The 21,448-nt window shown below is 47.0% G+C and overlaps 1 pseudogene; it reads left to right on the forward strand.

The window, feature by feature from the left end:
* Nucleotides 1-3,707: 3,707 nt before the first annotated feature.
* On the forward strand, nt 3,708-16,397 carry LOC143389789 (B-cell CLL/lymphoma 9 protein-like; annotated as a pseudogene).
* Nucleotides 16,398-21,448: the final 5,051 nt, after the last annotated feature.

A 21,448-nucleotide genomic window follows, 5' to 3' on the forward strand; every position in this document is an offset into this window, starting at 1 on the left:
TCATTTTTTAAAATTTATTTAGGAATTTTTTCCCACTATTTACTGTCTTCCAGGTGAGATCACCTTTAAGAAAGGGGTTCCCGGACTCCCCACCTCCAGGATGAGCAGTGCAGTGTCGTGACCGGGGGTTTCGGTGAGTACACTGGTGGAGCGAGCACTGGGGCACAGGCCTGGCTTTGAGAGGTGGTCTTGAGGAAGTTTGGGCTTTGCTTCACGGACCTTTTCCCCTCTGTATCACCCAACTCCCCTCTTCACCTCCTGTCCCTCAGTAAGCACCATCCTACTATTTACTTCTTTGAGTTCAACTTTTTCCAGTTCTGTGTGTGAGGTCATGCAGTATTTGTCTTTCTGTGCTTGGCTTATTTCACTTAAAGTAATGTTCTCTGGTTTCATCTATGTTGTAGATGACAGGATTTCAATCTTTTTTTAAGGTCAAATAGTATTCCAGAGGGTGTGCATGAATGTAACGCACTTTCTTTAACTGTTCATCCGCTGACAGATACTTGAGTTGATTCCACATCGTGGCTATTGTAAATGCTATAGTGAGTGTGAGAATGCAGATATTTCTTCTCCATGTTGGTATCATTTTCTGGGTGGATGAAACCAGTATTTTCATGCCATTGTAGTAAGTTCTGGAAGTAGAGGGATGAACAGGTCGGTCTCCGTCCCCACCTTCAGGGAGCTTCTGGTGCTGTTAGAGATGAATGTCACACAGATGATCACATGATCAAACATGTGATCATAAACACGGAAAAACGCAGGGTGCTGTGAGAAGAATGTGATGCAGACTCCCGTGTAGATTCCTGGTTTTAAGGAACCTTCCTTCTCTGAAGAAGAAACAAGCTGGGACTTCATTCTTTAAACAAAAATGTGCAAACTTGACGTGGGGGTTAGCAGAGTGTCAAGTGTCAAGAGTGACTCCCAGATTTCTGACATGAGCAACTGAGTGGATAAAGGAGACATTTACTAAAGTGTGGGAAACTGAAGGAAAGTCGTTTGGGAGGAAGACTACACAGAGACAAGAACTCATGTTTGATCCTGTCAGGTTGGAACTGTCTGGGGAAGTGTGCAGTGTATGGGTGGGTGCAGTTGCAGCTGGAGGCTGAGCCATGGGGATCTGGGAGCTGACGGCATGGAGAGGACTTCAGGATGAGCACAGCCAGGGCCCACAGAGACTCCTGAGGAGCTTGGGGCTTTAGAGCCTGAGTGGAGAAGAGGCCTCAGGGAAGCAGGCATAGAATGACTGGAGCACTAGGAGAAAACGAGGGAAACCAAATGAGGTCATTTTCAAGAAGGAAGGGATCCCTGGCAGAATCTAGATGAGCTGGGCGTCATGGTGCACGCCTGTAGTCCCATCACTCGGGAGGCTGAGGCAGGAGGATCACAAGTTCAAAGTCAGCCTCAGCAATTTAGTGAGGCCCCCTAAGCAACTCAAAATAAATATAAAAAGGGTTGGAGATGTGGCTCAGTGGTTTAGTGTCCCTAGGTTCAATTCCTGGCACCCCCTGCCATCCCACACAAAAAGATGAGAATTTTGCTCATTTGTTCTTACTGTCAGAAGGCCTAGAGCTTGGGGTGATAAGAGAATAAGGAACTATATGTAGAAGTACTTTGAAAATAAAAGTGTTTTATGGTCACAGCATTATTACTAGAAAGAGTCTGTGCTACCAGCTCATAAATTCGTGGCAGATTAATAGAGATTTGATATTTGTAATATGTTTTGCATTGCTTTGGAAAGAGATTGCAACACAAATGCTGGGTGTTTCCAATCAGTGAGAAGCCAAGTAAGTCACAGAAGACCCAACCCTCTTAGTGTGTTGTGCTGAGTGTTATAGAAAAACCAAAGACCTTGAAACAGGGGGTTGTCTTCAGAGACACAGCGTTCACACAGGGGTAAAATACGCACACGGAGTGGTCAGTGTGTGACACAGATGGGAGGGAACAGGAGCTACAGGCCCTGTACAGGGGTAATGCTTTTCTTTCCTGAGGTAAAGGGTTTGGAATAGCCTTGTCTGTGCGGATGCATTTGCTGCTTCCTCCCTACCAGAGGTTGCTGATGTTTGTTGGGGAGTTACAGAATGCTTTATGATTCTCTGTCAGATTGGACAAACAAAATCCATTTTATAGTTTAAACTGGAAAAGCAAAAAGGCTGAAATGTGATAGGGATGAAATATAACCTTAAATTAAAAACAAAATGTTTAGCCTAGCAACATTCCCTATGTTTTGTTATAGTTCTTTTTCCTGTCTTCTCTATTTAAAAAGTGTGTATATTCAGAACTTCCATGAATTCCTTCTGTGTCCCAGGTAAAGTGGTTGGAACTGTAAAAATTTCTAAATGACAAAATAGACACTTGGCATTGATCATACTGCCAAAACCTAGAAAATAACTGACCCTCCCAGTATTAGTCCAGTTTTCAACTCTGGAAACACATGTAAGCTGCAACACCTGAGCTGTTTGTGACACGTTTTGATTCTTCAGCTACTAATCCTGCACTTAATAACCTCCCCCTTCAGTCTTGTGTTCTGAAGTAAGACACCAGCAGCAGAAGGGGAGGGAGGGGAGGGACTGACTCAGGGTATACCTGGATTTTCCCTTAGCCAGTCTGGGCTTCCCTAAATAAAGGGCTTTCTCATTTATTCTCTAGCTAGGTTTGGGAATATTTACTTGACCTTTATGCTGCACATTAGCCTTGCAAATTGGCTCAAAAAATATATTAGACTTCAAAAATGTTCTTTTACCTTCAGAATTATGGATCATTCCCTTGCTTACCCATGCCTAAAGTCCCTGTCATTAAGCAGTGAGAACACAAGACACATATTTGGCATAATTTAATAGAAAGATCATGGAAATCAGGAACAGAACTGATTGTATTTAGTATTGGCTCAATATTTGTTTTCAGAAGTACCTCCTTTCATGTCTCCTCGCCCTTGAGGCCCTAAGAAAATAAGCATAGATTCATTGGATTTGTGGTTTGAAATTGGGGTGGGTTTGTTACATTTTGGTGCCATTGTTTCGCCACCAGAGCTAAAATAGCAGAGAGTCACTGGATCTGCACTTCCCAGTGGTTTCAAAGCATTGTTTTAGAAGAAATAAAAGAATAAAATGTTTTTGAGGATTTTGTATTCAGAAGTAGAGAAATGTGAAGGAAACTAAATGGCTAAAGATTAAACTTCATTTCTCCTCTGCTTACAGATGCCTAGTTCTTGCTGCTTGGGTGGGAGGTTGTGTGCTGGGATAAGGTCTTAGTCACTCTTCAGCTACTTCAGCTCCAGAGCCTGTGGCCAGGATAGGAGTGTTGCCCTTTCTTTTAACTCTGCTGGAAGCTGAGGGATGATCTTACTGGCTCTTTGTTGGCTGGTGCTTTCCTCTTGATCCTGTTGTGATGTGGTTTTATGTTTCAGTGTTATGTTATGTCTCACCATTTTGGGGTGTTCTTTTCTTGTAGAGTGCCCTGGAGATGCGAGATTTTCCTTTGGCAGCAGGAGGCACACACCCAGAGAATGCGGGAGCTGCAAGGAGAAAGGACCCACTTCCCCAGCAGAGAAAAACAAAGAGGAAAAAGGTGTACAAGTGGTCAGTGCTAAGGGACACGCCAAGCAAGCAGTGGGCCACTGCTGCTGCTCCCAGCAGCTGCTTCTGCGATAGCCTGAGAGGAACTCGGTGAGCCCGTCCCTGTTAGTGACTGCAAGCTCAGGATTTCAATCAATGCATTCCAGTAACCCTAAAGTGAGGAACTCTCCATCAGGAAACACACAGAGGTGAGGACAAGGGCCACTCCCCACGGCCCCTTGGGGATTCCTGGTGCACCACAGACACTTACTGATGATACGGTGTGTTGGGTTAGAAACAGATGACACCCAAATGGGAAAGAAAGGGAAATGGAATAGTAAATAGGAACAGAAGAGTCACCGGGCTAATGACAAAGCTTATGTAGTTTCCCTGTAGTATTCTTTACTCATCGTTCTCAGACCTCTCCTCTTTACCACTGCACACCTTGCCAAAACTCCCTTACAAAGACCAACAGGACAGTTGCTAAACTTGGCAAGGTGAGGGCCTGAGGTTGCCCCAGTCCCATGCCAGCTTTCCCTCTGCTACCCAGTTCTTGAGTTTCATTTTGAAAGGAGCCTTTCCTTCCCACACTGGGGCAGTGGTTGGTCTACCCTGTTTTGGTAAAATGCACTGTTGGGAGGGATTCGCGTCCTGGAGGATATCCCTAAGCTTCCAGGCACCAGTGGGTTTCCCTCTTGCTCTCTGGGACTGTCCACATTTCCCAGCAGGGAAGCTGGCCTGTCCTCACAGCTGTCTGTCACCAGGCTGGGGGTGCATGTTTGTTGACTCTAAACTAGTCTCCGTGTGAGAGTCACTTCCCTATGTACATAGAAACCTTTGTCCTTTATTGACAGAAGGCCTAGAGATGGGTCCCCATGTGACCAGGGTTCCTGAGACCTGGCAGTCCACTGTGTTCAGTCCGCCTCTGTGGATGGCTCTGAAATGGGAACGAGCAAGTGGCTGAGGTGCAACATGGGGTGGTTATTTAGTCCTTGGGGTTTCCTGGACCCACTGAAGAAATTGCTGCTCCTGTGCCTGGTGTCTCATTTCCTTTTGTTATTTGTTTCTTCTAGTAGCCCTAAGTCAAAGCAGGAGGTGATGGTCCGTCCCCCTACAGTGATGTCCCCATCTGGAAACCCCCAGCTGGATTCCAAATTCTCCAATCAGGGTAAACAGGGGGGCTCAGCCAGCCAATCCCAGCCATCCCCCTGTGACTCCAAGAGTGGGGGCCATACCCCTAAAGCACTCCCTGGCCCAGGTGGGAGCATGGGGCTGAAGAATGGGGCTGGAAATGGTGCCAAGGGCAAGGGGAAAAGGGAGCGAAGTGTTTCCCCCGACTCCTTTGATCAGAGAGATTCTGGGACTCCAAACGATGACTCTGACATGAAAGGTATGTCTGTAAGATCCCTGAGACTCAGAGGGAAGTCGGTGTCCTGAGGGAAAGCCTCTGACATGGGCTGGAGGCCAGAAAGGCCAGCTCGGTCAAGTGGGGAGAACAGGAGTCAGATTCAGGAGTTCTCCCAGGGTGTAATGGAACTGTTCCTTCTCACTTTTCTACTCACTGGAGCCTAGTCTGGAACCACCTTGTTGAGTGCTGCCCAGGGGGATGCACATAGTTTGACAGGGTACCTCACAGGGCTGGCCACATTTTTATGCATGTCTTTGGCCTCTGTGCTGATTCTCCTTCAGTTTCCAGTCAGTAGCTCCAGCCTCTCTGCAAGTGGCATCCCCTCCTGTTCTCCATCCGAGTAGTCCCCCTGGGCTTGGGTTTGTGCTCTCTGGTTGCCACTTTGCTAGGCTTGCAGACACAAGGGGAAGCCTTGGTGGCCCTGACAGTACTCTAGACTTGTCACAGCTGATTTCACTGTGGCAGGAATGAGGGACTACCAGATGTGGTAGAGATTTGGCAGGTACCAAAGTGGAGTCAGCCAGAAAGGGGTATGATATGTGATTTTAGGTTTTTTTCCTCCTAGTGTAAGAACAAAAATCTAACTGTAGGCCAGAATGTGAAGTTAGTTTTCAAGAACTGGAACCCATAAGAAAAATGGAAAACCTTGCCAGGTGCAGCAAAAGCTGGCCTCATGGTTATCCCAGCTATCCTGGAGCCTGAGGCAGGAGGATCATCAGTTCAAGGCCAGCCTGGGCCATTTAGTGATGTGTAATGGAACTGTTCCTTCTCACTTTTCTACTCACTGGAGCCTAGTCTGGAACCACCTTGTTGAGTGCTGCCCGGGGGGATGCACATAGTTTGACGGGATACCTCACAGGGCTGCCCACATTTTTATGCATGTCTTTGGCCTGGAGACTCAAAATGAAAAATAAAAGGCCTGGGGTTTTAGTTCAGGGTAGAGCATTTGCCTAGCATTCAGAGGCCCTAGGTTCAAGTCCCAATATTGTGAGAAAAAAAAAGAAAACCTGGGTGATTGTTCCCCCTTTCTTTCCTCCCTACCTCTATTCCTTTCTTTTCTTTCCTTTCCTTCCTTCCTCAGGTGTTGGAAGGCCTCCTTAAGTTTTGGAGGCCTACTATGAGGGCCAGCACTATGCAGATGCTAGGGGTACCATGGTCAATAAGATAGACGCAGTAGCCATCCTTAAGGATTTGAGTGTATCTAGAAGCTGATCGTTAAATAAACAATGAAATTTCATGAATGCTGAAGTAAAAGAAGTTAGGCGACTATGAGTTCCATTAGCTGGGGCATCTAGGCAAGTCCAAGAAGTTTGAAAACTGTTACCAGGAGGGAGGGACAGTTATACTGATATCTGAAGGATGTATTCTATTTACAGAAATGAGGAGGGAGGGTGCTTTGTAATGAGTCATGTAGGGAGAAGAGTGTTTGAAATTTTATAAGCAGAAAGAAGGTTTCCTCTTAACAAGATAATTTCTTCTTGAAATTCTCAAGGTGGGTTTGTGTTGTGATGCTGTAAATGCTGGCAGAAAAAAAAAAGAGTCTCAGTCTTTCCATGATAATGAGTCTTTTATTCTTTTAGAATGTAATTCTGCTGACCATATAAAGTCCCAGGATTCCCAGCACACACCACACTCCATGACCCCATCAACTGCCACAGTCCCCAGGTCTTCCACCCCTTCCCATGGCCAAGCTACTGCCCCAGAGCCCACACCTGCTCAGAAGACTCCAGCCAAAGTGGTGTATGTGTTTTCTACTGAGATGGCCAATAAGTAAGTAGATGGCACTGTCTTGCTGTTAAACGTCACTTATGTGTGTGGGGAGAGGGGACCTTAATTCTTATTCCCCTTCCCCTTGCAGATTGATTTTTTCCCTCTTGTATCATGTAAAGTTGACAGTACAAAAAGAGATAAAATAAAATGTAAATCCTTCCCCATCTTACTCCCCAGAGGCAACCACTGATAATACTTCCTTGACTTTTCTTTCAGAATTTTTTTGTGCTAATACAAATATACACATCTACCTTTTTTAAACATAGAAGAGTGATTGTATAATAAACACTTTTTCTACAATTTGCTTATTATTATTTTTAAATGCCCCAAGTAGTAAATATCTATAGTCGAATAATTAAAATTAAAAAAAAAACACTAAAAAGAAAAACCTCTGGAATTTAAACATAACTACCATGAACGTCTTGCTATATATGTTCTGAGTGAATGGCTGAATCGATTTTTATTCATTTATTCGTCAAAAATACCCTGTGTGCACTTTTTTTTCTTTTCTTTTTCACTTAAGATAAAAAGTGAATCTTAACAAACTTAAACTTTCCCTATCCCTGGGTGTTTTTGAGATTTTAGTGTTCACACTTCTCAGTTTGGGATTTTGAACTAGGATCTTCTATAAAATACCTTAATAGTAGGTTCATTAAGAAGAAGAAAGTTTGGGGTTTTGTTTTTTGTTTTTTTTGGTGCCTCTTTTGGGGTACATTCATGGCTGTCTTTTAGTTTCAGGTGTTTGATGATAATAAAATGTTTCCCTTAGTTTCTTCTTCTGTTCTTAAATTTATTTTTTAGTCGTTGATTTACTTACTTACATATGGTGCTGAGACTTGAGCCCAGAGCCTCACACATGGCAGGCTGCGCTCCACCACTGAGCCACCCCCGGCCCCTTGGTTTCTTCTTATCCAATATCTCTGGTGGTTCTTGGTGCTTCTCCTTCCACTCCCTTAGAGGTCCAGCGTGGGGTCCAGTTGGGGTCACAGTGAGAGAGACAGAGTCATGGCCTAGCATGTTTTCCATTTTGTCTCTGCAGAGCTGCCGAAGCCGTGTTGAAGGGCCAGGTTGAGACCATCGTCTCTTTCCACATCCAGAACATCTCCAGCAGCAAGGCGGACAGAAGCACAGCCCCTCTGGTATGTGGTTGAGAAGTGGGTCCACAGTGACTGCCCAGGATCGGGTGGTGATTGACAAGGAGCTGTATTCTGGATATCTAGTGTGACCCTGGTATTGTGGGACCTTAGGCATGTCACACTGTGCCTTTCTATCAGATGCTGGTAAACTGATGACGAGTGAGGGGAAGAAGGTGCTAAACAAAAGAGGAGTTACACAGATATCTCAGGGTCACCATCTCTAGGAAAACCTAAATTCAACCTATATGTAGAGCAGATTTTTTAAAAAATAACATTCTTGAATTAGTTGAAGAAAAAATATGCAGTGTTTATTTTAATGCATATGGTTGATTAAATTGAACCAAACGACATTTCTGGTGTCTGGCACTGTCCAGGCATTGCACCAGATGCTGTGGGGAGTGCTAAGAAGCTCAAGATACAGTCCCTGTGTTCAGAGAGCATGAACTCTAATACTGGTATGAGTCTTAATCATGGGAAAGTTAAATGACAGTAAGCAAAGTTATAATTCCAGATAAAATCGGTGCCATCTTGTCTACTTTGTGTATCAAAGAAATCTCCATCTCTGTGGACATAGCAGAGCTTGAGCTTTCCTCAACTGAGGGATTTTATATTTCCCAGGTTATCTGCACTACTCAGATGGAGAGTGAATATCGTTATATTTAAAATGCTTGTTGTCTGGGGGACCACTGGGTACCTTGCAACCCAGTCGAGCTTTATTGACTTAATGGTAGTTCTTAATACAGTTGTCACCTCCACCTTCTCTGGTGCTAAAATGTAATCAGAATTGGAGTTAAGGAGGGAATTAGTAATGATCCATTGCTCCAAATCTGAAACGAAAGGGGTAGTGAGAAACAGTTTCCTTGACTGTAATTGCTTTATTAAAACTGACCCCACCTCTAACCTGGCCAACCAAACCAAACCTGAAACGGCACGACAAGGAAAATTCGGGTGACCTCCATGCTTCGGTTGAGGAGTTGCAAAAGTGGAATTGTGCAGAGTCAAACAGATTGAGCTGATTTTACCCATACAAATCTATCTACAGAAAAATGTGCATCAGTACTTCCAAATGAAACATTTGTGTATATATTTTTTTACAGAGTATAAATACTCAAAGATGTTTTTGCTTATATGAAATATAAATTCTTCATATATGTAGATACACATAATAATTCATGTGCAGATTTACCCAAAGGTAAACATTCCAGAGAGTAAGTGGGGAGGTAAGTTAAGAGCCTTGTGGGTTTAGGAATACATAATGGATTAAATGAACAAGTAGGAACAAATGAACACCAGAAAGTGATTAGGAGGGTCACTGACGGCTGGTGAAAAATAACTGAGAAAGTTTGTAGACTAGGCCCTTCTTAACCCTCTGAAGTCTCAGCTGTGCTAAAGTTGAGACCTAGAACATGTACATCCTTCTTCCAGACAGTCGTAGTGTCTGTGTCACCAATTGTAGGTAAGGGAGCTTTTATCCAGGACTCAGTTTAGCAGTAGTACTTAATAAGTTAAAAAGGGCAGCCTGCTGTCCATTGGAAGGAACAGATCAAGGGACACCGCGAGCTAGATCACCTCAGACTTGTGTGCAAATGCTTCCTTCCTGCAGATTATCCTACTACAGTTAATGTACAAATTCTTATCAGATATGGAATCAGTGATCACAAACTAAAAACAGAAACCATAGATGTGAGGCCCCTGGAAACTCAAGGAGGGGAACACTTCAGTCATCACCCTACCGGAGGGGATGTGACATGGAGTGGCCTCCCGCTGTATCCAGCTGGCAGAGCACAGAGCTACAAGTGAAGCATCAGACCTTTTGATTGATGACGATAAGTCTGCATACCCTATTGTACTTCCAGGAAAAAGAAAAAGGTGTTAGGTGTAGCCTCCCACATACCAAGGAACTAATCTTTTCCCTGAATCAAAAACACATAGTAGACATGTGATATCAAACCTGTTCCTCGAAATAGACACTCAGATGTATTCTCTTTGGCAGAGTGGCTCTCCCCTGGCATGCTTATACAGTTATTGGAACCCGATCTTCAAGAAGGGAAAGAGGATGACATTGGACAGTAAGGTTTAAAAAAAATCGAAACATCTCTATGTCCAAAGAAGGGTTGTACGTAAATAATTTCAGAATCAAGTGTCAGTATAGAGTTATGTCACTGGGACAAATCCTTTATAACATATCTTGCTCTTTTAATTGCCCCTCCGTTCAGTTTACCAATGATCTAAACAATCTCATTTATCTTCAGAATACACAGATATCTGCCCTTCGCAATGATACGAAATCTCTCCCACAACAACCCCCAGATCCAGCCAACCAGGACCAGAATTCTTCCCAGAACACCAGACTGCAGCCAACTCCACCCATTCCGGCACCAGCACCCAAGCCTGTGGCACCCCCACGTCCCCTGGACCACGACAGTCCTGGGGTGGAGAATAAACGGATTGCTCCTGTAGGCAGTCCTGCCAGCTCCACTCCGTTGCCTCCGGACGGCACTGGGCCAAACTCAACGCCCAACAATCGAGCAGTGACCCCTGTCTCCCAGGGGAGCAGTAGCTTTTCGGCAGATCCCAAAGCCCCTCCACCCCCATCAGTGTCCAGTGGCGAGCCCCCCACACTGGGAGAAAACCCTGACGGCCTGTCTCAGGAGCAGCTGGAGCACCGTGAGCGCTCCTTGCAGACCCTCAGAGACATCCAGCATATGCTCTTCCCTGATGAGAAAGAATTCTCAGGACAGAGTGGGGGGCCCCAGCAGAATCCTGGGGTATTAGATGGACCTCAGAAAAAAACAGAAGGGCCAATCCAGGTCATGATAGCTCAGTCCCAAAGCCTGGGTAAGTGTCCTGGGCCCCGGACAGATGTGGGAGCTCCCTTTGGCCCTCAAGGACATAGAGATGTGCCCTTTTCTCCAGATGAAATGGTTCCACCTTCTATGAACTCCCAGTCTGGGCCTATCGGACCTGACCACCTGGAGCACATGACCCCTGAGCAGATGGCGTGGCTGAAGCTGCAGCAGGAGTTCTACGAGGAGAAGAGGAGGAAGCAGGAGCAAGTGGTGGTGCAGCAGTGCTCCCTGCAGGACATGCTGGTCCACCCGCACGGGCTGAGGGCTGTGGGCCAAGGGCCGCCCCCTCCCTACCAGGTGACTCCTGGTGAAGGCTGGGCACCCGGGGCTGCAGAGACGTTCTCTGATGGAATCAGCATTTCACATTCTCTGTCCCCCAGGGCATGGCTCCCCATTCCAACATGCCAGGGAGCCAGATGCGCCTCCTGGGATTTGCAGGAATGATAAACTCTGAAATGGAAGGGCCAAATGTGCCCAACCCTGCGTCTAAACCAGGCCTCTCTGGAGTCAGTTGGCCAGACGATGTGCCAAAAATCCCAGATGGTCGAAACTTCCCTCCCGGCCAAGGTGTCTTCAGTGGTCCTGGCCAAGGGGAGCACTTCCCAAACCCCCAAGGATTGTCTGAAGAGATGTTTCAGCAGCAGCTGGCAGAGAAGCAGCTGGGTCTCCCCCCAGGGATGGGCATGGAAGGCATCAGGCCCAGCATGGAAGTGAACAGGGTGATCCCAAGCTCCCAGCGCCACATGGAGCCCGGGAACAATCCCATCTTCCCACGGATACCAGTCGAGGGCCCGCTGAGTCCTTCCAGGGGTGACTTTCCAAAAGGAATGCCTCCACAGATAGGCCCTGGTCGGGAACTTGAGTTTGGGATGGTTCCTGGTGGGATGAAGGGAGATGTGCATCTGAATGTCAGCATGGGGCCCAGCACTCAGATGATACCTCAGAAGATGAGAGAGGCTGGCGCAGGCCCTGAGGAGTGGATGAAGTCCCGCCCAGGCGGCTCAGACATGCTGCCTGCCCAGCAGAAGATGGTTCCCCTGCCATTTGGTGAGCACCCTCAGCAGGAGTATGGCATGGGCCCCAGGCCATTCCTTCCCATGTCTCAGGGTCCAGGCAGCGGCAGTGGCTTGCGGAATCTCAGAGAATCAATTGGGCCCAACCAAAGGACTCACAGCCGGCTCAGTCATATGCCACCACTACCTCTCAACCCCTCGAGTAACCCCACCAGCCTCAACCCAGCTCCCCCCGTCCAGCGTGGCCTGGGACGCAAGCCCCTGGATATATCTGTGGCAGCCAGCCAGGTGCATTCCCCAGGCATCAACCCTCTGAAGTCTCCCACGATGCACCTAGTCCAGTCCCCAATGCTGGGCTCACCCTTGGGGAACCTCAAGTTCCCCCAGACTCCGTCACAGCTGGCAGGCATGCTGGCAGGCCCAGCTGCTGCTGCTTCCATTAAGTGCCCCCCTGTTTTGGGGTCTGCTGCTGCTTCGCCTGTTCACCTCAAGTCTCCATCACTTCCTGCCCCATCACCTGGAAGGACCTCCTCTCCCAAACCTCCCCTTCAGAGTCCTGGGATTCCTCCAAACCATAAAGCTCCCTTCACCATGGCCTCCCCAGCCATGCTGGGAAGTGTAGAGTCAGGTCAGTATGTCAGCATCCTCACAGTCGCACTCATACCTGGAGATTGCCAGACCCTGATTTTGCTTAAGAAAATTGGTGTCTTTGAGTGTAACCAGAGGAAGTGGCCTTTGCCAAAACTCGTGGCAAGGTGCATCATTCTGAGTACTGCGTTAGGCGTTTGCACAAGTACCCAGCCCTACAAAGTGTCTGTGTGTGGTGGGTACTGTGGAAGGAGGAAGGGAGTGGGACGCTGTGTGTCAGTTGTCACAGTGACTTACCTTAGCACAGTGAACAAGGCTGGTGAGATAGAACGTCCTAACTGTGGGGAAATGTGACTTCCTCAAATCCTGGGCCCACCCACTTCAAGGGGCTATGACTGAGTCTTGTCCCACACATAGAGGGAAGCTATTCTAAGACTTGTTTGGTTCTTGTAACTAGTTGCCCACAGAAAACTCCATTTTCTAAGATCAGCTGCAGTTTGTTCATATTTTCTTCTTGGGAGAGACCCTCACTGATGATAGTAGCTTTGTGGGTGGAACCAGAGCTCTGAGGTGTGTACTAGTTTTGGTACAGTCTCCACCTGAGAAAACTAGAACCAGAACAAGATGGGAGGCCTGTCCTGCCAAGCCAAGGGTCTTCCTCTGGGGTAAGCGGGTCATTAAAACAGTGGAATAGCTAGCTGCTTCGGACCTTCTTAGGTCAAGCATCATGGCCATTGTTTTAGTTAGCTTTTTTGCTGCTGTGACTAAAAGATCTGACCACAACAACTTTAGGAGGGAAAGTTTATTTGAGGGCTCATGGTTTCAGAGGTCTCTGTCCATAGAAGGCTGGCTCCATTCCTAGGGACTCAAGGTGAGGCAGAACATCATGGCAGAAGAGTGTGGCAGACAGTAGCAGAGAGAGAGAGAGAGAGAGAGAGAGAGAGAGAGAGACTGCCCACTCCAGATAAAAAATACATACCCCATAGCCACTTCCTCACAAACCACTTCCTCCAGCCACAGCCCACCGGCCTCCAGCTACTACTCAGTTGGTCCCAGAAGGGATTAATTCATTGATTAGGTTAAGGCTGTGACCCAACTGTTTCTCCAAACCTCCTTGCATTGTCTTACATGTGAGCTTCTAACCCGTAGCAGTCATGGAAATGAAGAGTTTGTGTAGGGTGATATGGCTGGTCCTGGGGTTGGGCACTAGTCTGGCTTCATGGGGTTCTAATACCTGGATCAAGTTCTAAATTGTGACTGGAAGGGAAAGAGTTCTATTTATATTTCACATTCTTTTCAATGAAATGGTTGTTTGTAATCTCATTTTTCTAATGTATTCCTGCTGCGTTTTGTCTTCACATCTGCTGATCTGTCATCTCCATATCACGCCACAGTTTCCTTCTGCACACACAGAGAGCTTGACCAGAAGATTGATGACTCGTGTCCTTGGTCTAATAACACTGTCCTGCTCATCTGTCTCCTTCCTGGCCTTGCCAGTTCATTATCATAGGGCCCAGTAGCTCTCAGAACCAGTGGACTCCCTGCCCATCTTTGTTTTGTTTTGCTTTGTTCTCCTAGGTGGCCCTCCACCGCCTACAGCCAGCCAGCCAGCCTGCCTCTGTGAATATCCCTGGAAGTCTTCCCTCGAGCACACCTTACACTATGCCTCCAGAGCCAACCCTCTCCCAGAACCCTCTCTGGATTATGATGTCTTGAATGTCCAAGTTCGCAATGCCCAGTTCGACCCCATTGTACCATGATGCCATCAAGACTGTGGCCAGCTCTGATGACGACTCCCCTCCAGCCCGTTCTCCCAACCTGCCGTCAATGAATAACATGCCAGGTAAGAAGCCAAAAAGACGGGTGTGGAGCTGGTGCTGACCAGGGAGAGACTTCCTGAATTGTTTTCTTAGAGACAGGTGGACATTGAACAGTTAGCCATGTGCCATCAGAGTCAGTCTCAGTGGAGTGGAGGTGCCTGACTAGAGGAGGATGGCCTTCTTCATCAGCTCCTCTGAGGCTGTGAGAGGGCTTCCCTGCTCTGTGTACCTGGCGGGTTCTGGACTTTTTCCTTTGGGGTCATCCTGCAGTCATGCTGAGGTCATTTCTTTCTCACATGCTGATGGGAATGTTGTTAGCTCTCATGTGGTTTCCTGGAAACGCACCCTCGAGCCACCAGCCACCACAGGGTTCCAGAGAGTGGGAAGCCCCTGTTTCCTATACAAGTCCTTTCTTAGAACTAGGGCCATAATAAAAGTCTTCCTTTCACTGTTTGCTCTGTCTGCCTTCATTCCTTCACCCACTCCCACCTCTGCCCCCACTAATCTCAGAAAAAAGGCGTGATCTTCAGTGGTGAAGGTGATGGCAATCCCAGTTAACCAGGTTAGGCTGCGCTGTGTGAGAGGGACAGACGCCATCCCTGCCGCCCTCAGTGACGGTCCAGAGGGAGGCCAGAAGTTTAGACATCCCAGACACTGGCAGACAGGACACTTCCCCTTTTCCATTAAACGTCATCACTGTCATTGCCTTGACGTGTCTTTTAACCTGGAGTTAAATGGTCTCTTGGGAAGGCAACATAAAATAATGCCAGGTTTCAGTTGGAAAAAAAGACTCGTTTGGGTTCTTTGTTATAATTCCTGACCATTGGACTTTTGGAATCAATAATCCTCCATCTCCACAAAGGGCCGTACTTCAGTCGTTCAGGCAGATTATTTTCTTCCTGTGTTAAATTGTCTCCAGTGAAGACGACAACACTGTTTGCTTATTAACATAGAATTTTTCCCTTGCTGTCTTCTGCACAGTCATGTCATATGCGTGGGTCAGACGCCCCCCAAGTATGTTTCAGTCTTTGATGGCAGAGATTTTGTTTTCCCACCAGATAACTTTTTTTGTTAATTTGATTTATTAGTTTTTCTGAGTTGCTTTTAATTGAGTTGATTCCTTTGATATCTTTATTTTTCTAGGAATGGGCATTAATACACAGAATCCTCGAATTTCAGGTCCAAACCCCGTGGTTCTGATGCCAACCCTCAGCCCAATGGGAATGACCCAGCCACTTTCTCACTCCAGTCAGATGCCCTCACCAAATGCTATGGGACCCAACATACCTCCTCATGGGGTCCCAATGGGGCCTGGCTTGATGTCACACAACCCTGTCATGGGGCATGGGTCCCAGGAGCCTCCTAGGTATCCTCAAGGACGGATGGGTTTCCCCCAGGGCTTCCCTCCAGTGCAGTCTCCTCTGCAGCAAGTCCCATTCCCTCACAATGGCCCCAGTGGAGGATAAGGCAGTTTTCCAGGAGGGATGGGTTTCCCAGGAGATGGCCCCCTCGGCCGCCCCAGCAACCTGCCGCCAAGTTCAGCAGATGCAGCACTCTGCAAACCTGGAGGCCCAGGGGGTCCCGACTCCTTCACTGTCCTGGGGAACAGCATGCCTTCAGTGTTTACAGACCCAGATCTGCAGGAGGTCATCTGTCCTGGAGCCACCAGGATTCCCGAGTTTGATCTGTCCCACATTATTCCATCTGAGAAACCTAGCCAGACTCTGAAATATTTCCCTCAAGGGGAAGTCCCAGGCCGTAAACAGCCCCAGGGTCCTGGACCTGGTTTTTCACACATGCAGGGGATGACGGGTGATCAAGCCCCCAGAATGGGACTAGCATTACCTGGCATGGGAGGTCCAGGGCCAGTAGGAATTCCGGACATCCCTCTTGGTACGGCTCCATCCTTGCCAGGCCACAACCCAGTGAGACCACCAGCCTTTCTCCAGCAAGGCATGATGGGACCTCACCATCAGATGATGTCACCAGCACAATCTACATTTCCCGGCCAGCCCACCCTGATGAGCAATCCAGCTGCTGCCGTGGGCATGATTCCTGGCAAGGATCGGGGGCCTGCTGGGCTGTACACACACCCCGGGCCTGTGGGCTCCCCAGGAATGATGATGTCCATGCAGGGCATGATGGGACCCCAACAGAACATCATGATCCCCCCCCCAGATGAGGCCCTGGGGCATGGCTGCTGACGTGGGCATGGGTGGATTCAGCCAAGGACCTGGCAACCCAGGAAACATGATGTTTTAAGCTGCTAAGATTGGATGTGCCGATGCTTGTCAAGATGGTATTCCAGGTCCTGAGCACTGCTTGGAGGGAGCGCCAGGAGTGCTTACTGTTGGTCATGCAATAGGGGGACAGAGACCTGAGGGCTGCTTTGGGGGAGGGGAACTCGAGAATGTATGGATCTGTCTGAAAACAAATTCTTCATTTAATCAACAGGTGTGTGTTTTTTAAGATTTATTTTTTAAAAATTATTTTTGTGGACTTGGGTATCCCATGGTGGCACCTACTTTTGGGAATGTGTAGCTGTGCTTTGGGAATCGCCATCGGTCACATGTTGCACCGTTCTCTGTATGTTTACGTCCTTTGGACTGGCTTCTCCCAGGATTCTTCTATGTTTTTTTTTTTTTTTAATTTGGGCTTTATTTTTTTGTGTGTACTGTACTATATTGTAAAAGGGATTTTAGCAGAGACGTTAGTCTTTGGGGCAAGAGGAGAACAGGAATGCTGGGCTGTTTACTTTAGGTGGAGAATCCATCTTCAGACTTTGGACTATTTTCTCTCAACTCCAGTGTATAGAAAAACCAAACTATGACCTCAGAGCAGAGTATTAATGAAAAGCACAAAAAAGGAACTAAGTTCAGCGAGGGGTGGGGGGAGGGGGGAATTTTTTCTTTTTAAAAATAATGAAGCTTAGGACATTTGTTTCAGTTGAGTGCTCGTCAGCACTGTCTGTCTCTCTCAGTACACAAACCCACCATCAGGTCTTCTCTGTTTCCCCCACGCTTCCCGTCTTAGCTAAGTGTGTTCTCCTCCCTCGGGCCCCCCTGGTGACCCTTGGCCCCCTCCTCTCCCCTCCCCTGTGGCAGCTGCAATACCTGGTGTTCTGCTGGGGACTGCTCCAGAGAAGCCCTGTTCCTGCCGAGTGTCCTCCTGGCCCTGCAGGGGAGCTCTGTCTTGGGAGGGCCCTTGGCCTTCTCCCTGGGCCTTTCCACCCCCAGCCCACTCCCCCTGCCCACCTCATTTTCTGTTCTCTTTTTATTAGGAATTCCCAAGTGAATTTTATTAATGTGGGAGTGGAACAGATGCTAAAAGCTATCAAGGATTTTGTTTTTGTTTTAGATTTTGTGGTTCCTTCCCCTTCCTCCCCTCCCATGCGTAAAACGTTCTGTGTGACCTCCATTAAATTTGATACAAAACCACTCGCCAGAGCTGTGGTGTCAGAAAAATAAACTATATTGTTTCTTACAAAACGGAACTGCCTTTCTGCTCACTTGGGTCCTGTGTGTTTCGTGTTGGTGTACTGGTTGCCATGTGCCCAGCAGCGGAGAATCCATGTGTTAGAGTTGGTCACTGGGGCGACTTGGGAAAGTCTCAAGAGTGCCTTCTCGGATGAAGCCTGTTCCTTGCTACGGAGGAGTCGTTACTCAGGAAGTTCATCCTGTACTGTCTCAGCCCCAAAGTCCTGGTTATGAGCAGAAGAGCAATCCTAGTCCCCTTGCTGACCTTGACCTCTCGGGCGGTTGATCATCCTATTTATTAGGAGTTTTTGGTGACAGTTTAATGGTATAAAATAATTAAGAAGGCAAAGATATGTTCAGCCATTTGAACAAGCTGAGAGGTGTCCCTGCCTCCTGCCAAGATAAAACGGTACTACACCTGCAGATCCTGGGTTCTCAGCCCGTGGATTTCTGTGTCCATCCTCCTGACCCCCGTCCCCACCGTCGGCTTCCTGTCACCCCTGCTGGCCCTGCAGTCTGCACACTGGACGTGCCTGCAGCATCTCAGGGTCTCTGAGGGCCTCTGTGTCGTGTTTCTGGGCAGTTGACTTTATTCTGGCCTGCGCATTTCTTTGGTCATAGGAGTTTTATCCCGATGAGTGGGCGTCTGTGTGCATGTTTGTTTCTAGGTGAGAGAATCTAAGCAAGGAGCAGCAGGTGCAGCATCATTTGCTGACAAACTCGTACAGTTGGGCTCTGCTGGCGTTTCACGGTCTGAGTTTGGTCTGTGAATGTTGCTCTTTCCGACAAGTGCGTTTAAGAGCCATTTTCTCTCACCTTCAGCAGTTTTCCAGCCTGAGCAACACAAGAGCCCCAGACAGCAAACATGTGGAGGTAAGTGTCAGAGCACCTACTCTCCCAGTCACCTCCATGTGTTGTCCTGCTGATTTTTGAGGGGCCCTATGAAGGAGGTGGTTATGATTTCTTCTGCACTTGAGAAAATTGAGCTTAGGAGTTTAAAAAACCCAACTCAATCAGATCTATTCTGTTGGTATTGGGTGGTGTGACTTTTTATGTTCTAGAGAAATTAGGATAGTAAGAGGTTTCCATTTTGCAAATTCAGCTATCTCTCTAGGTTTCTTGCTAGGTTTCTTTCTTAGAGGACAGGGTAACAGCCAAGCATGTGGAGCATGAGATGAGAGCCTTGAGGAAGGCTGGGGACTGGCATTTGTCCATGGGCTCGTTTCTTAGCTGCGCTCCTTGCACATAACCATGGAATAGTGTCACAGTCACTGGTGGTGTGTTGTCCCCTTGCTCCTGCCAGGCAGTGGGGAGCCAAGTCAGGAAAGGGTTGCAGAGCAGGTACCACCTTGGAGGGCAGGCAAGAGGTGGGCAGCCTCTGAGGAGGCAGTTACAGTTGGCTCAGGGAGTGCTGCCCCCTTCTGGAGAATTGCTGCAGTACAAATCAAGTTTCCCATTTCCAACTAGTTGAGACTTTTAAACACGTCAAATCTTTCATTTATTTACTCTATCAACATATGCCAACATTTCATCATGATGTGTCTGATAAGCCAAGTTTATTTGGAGCTATTACAACTTTTTCTACTTATTATGAAATAAAATCAAATTTTGAGAGACTTCATGTGATTGCATAGGGAACTAATGATGCAAGATTTTTTTTTTTACAAAAAATCAATAAGTGATAAAAATTTCTCATCCATATACAATCCTGTGAAGGCTCGGCCAGTCTTCTCTTACCCGTTCTCCCTGAGTTTGGGATTGGATGGAGGAAATGCAGTCAGTCATGGCCTGCTGCTTCAACTCACGGGTAAGTGGTGGGGCATGGGTCATGACATTATTTCTTAAGAGCATTTTTACTAACACAATCTGAAATAAAGTAATTCTGCAGTTGTAAATGAACACATACTGTAGTGATCTTATGAAGGATGTGGCATGAGAAAATAAAATTCATTCATTTTGTGGTGCTGGGGATCAAATCCAAGGCCCCACACTTGCTAGGCAAGCTCTCTGCTACATTCTCGACCCCCAATAAAATTTAAGTCACTCTTCAAAAAATTGATCCAACCTCTTTCCCAGTTTTCCTACTCTCTCACAACTTCTCAATATTGTGATTGCTGTTCAGCTGCATCACTGGGGCTGTTAGACCCCAACTGGTTTATTGACCTGCTGTCACTGTTTGGAATTCTTAACTTCTTGATATTGTGCCGTACATTTCCATTTTTTGGTACTGGGATTGGAAGAGCACTCTACTACTGACCAACGGCTCCAGCCCTTTTATTTTGAGATGGGGTCTTGCTAAGTTGCTAAAGCTAGCCTCAAACTTGTGCTTCTCCTGCCTCAGTCTCCTAGGTAGCTGGGGTCACAGGTGGGCACCACGTGCCTGGCACTGCATTTATTCTTACTTTCTGCTTAACCAGCAGCTGGGAGCACCCCAGCTAGACAGTCGTGTTCCAATTAAACTGTGTACCCCTTTGTCGTTTCCTTTTCTTTCTCTGAGCACTTTCAAAGTCGTGAAAGGAGAAGGAAATCGTCTTTAATATAGGACACATGTATTCAACAAAACTGGTAGAGGAGCCACTGTATGTAAGAACTGGGCTAAGGCTGGGATGAAACAGTCGATGTTTGATCAACCACTAACAGACAGGTCCCCACTGGTGTGAAAGTGCTGACCCTGGTCCAGCAGGCCAACAGGCCGTCTCCATAGAGCCTCAAGCCAAGGGGATGTTGTGTGACTCTTGAAGGAGGGAGTTTCCTGTTGGTGAAGGAAAGGGAAACAGCAGGGTGGTCTCTTTAAGGGGGCAGAGTACACCATGAGCCCAGAGGAAGGGGCGGTCCTGAAACCCTGGAGCGGCCCACTTCAAGGTTCTGAGCAAGAAGGCTTAGGGTGTCACTTAGTGGTAGCGGTCGGGCTTAGCATGTGTGAGGCCCTGAGTTTGATCCCTGAACCACAAAATTTGTAAATCAGTTTTAAGCAACGGAATGAAGTGATCCGATTTTTTTTTTTTAGTTGTAGTTGGACACAGCACCTTTATTTTATTTATTTTTATGTGGTGCTGAGGATCAAACCCAGGGCCTTGCACATGCTAGGCAAGCGCTCTACCATAGAGCTGAAGCCCCAGCTCAATCAGATTATTTTTCATAAAATTTACAAACTGGAATGTGTGGAAGACAGCTGGGGGCTGGGGGAGGGAACCACAGGAAGATCACTAGTAAAACTTGCTTATTTTACAAAATCCTTAAACTCAAGACTCATCCCTTTTGCTTTAAAAAAAGAAAAAAGAAAAAACATCAAATTGCATCACATTTCCCATACTGTTTAGACAATTTGAATCTTAATGCCACTTTCTGTTCTCTAGCTCAGATCTGTAAATTTTTTGGAAGTCACAAACTCTTACAATTAAGAAAAATCATATAATCTTAATTTGGCGGTTAAATTTTTAATAACACATGTAAAGCAAATAGTCTAAAAAGCACAAAAACCATTTTATGGCCAAACATTTCATGGAGGGAGTTAAATAATAATGTTTAAAGGAAAGTATATTATGAGGATTGTAATAAACTTTGTCTCCCCCTCCCTCTCTCCCTCCCTCTCTTGTTTAACCTGGCTTCTTATCTGGGTATGAATCTGTTTTCTGCCTGTAGGTGACCACACTCCAATGTCAGCTCCTGGCTCAGTGCTTAATTGCACTTGGCAACCAACCCTGCTAGAGGAGGAAGGGGAGTGGGCGTGCGATCACACAAAGACGGCAAAGAGAACCTTCACGGGGGTTGTCTCACACATGCTTCCTCACACAAAGTTAAATGATGAATTCATTTATTTCACCAAATTCAAAAGAA

The sequence above is a fragment of the Callospermophilus lateralis genome, unplaced genomic scaffold (assembly GCF_048772815.1).
Source record: "Callospermophilus lateralis isolate mCalLat2 unplaced genomic scaffold, mCalLat2.hap1 Scaffold_65, whole genome shotgun sequence".
In the NCBI taxonomy this organism is placed as follows: domain Eukaryota; kingdom Metazoa; phylum Chordata; class Mammalia; order Rodentia; family Sciuridae; genus Callospermophilus; species Callospermophilus lateralis.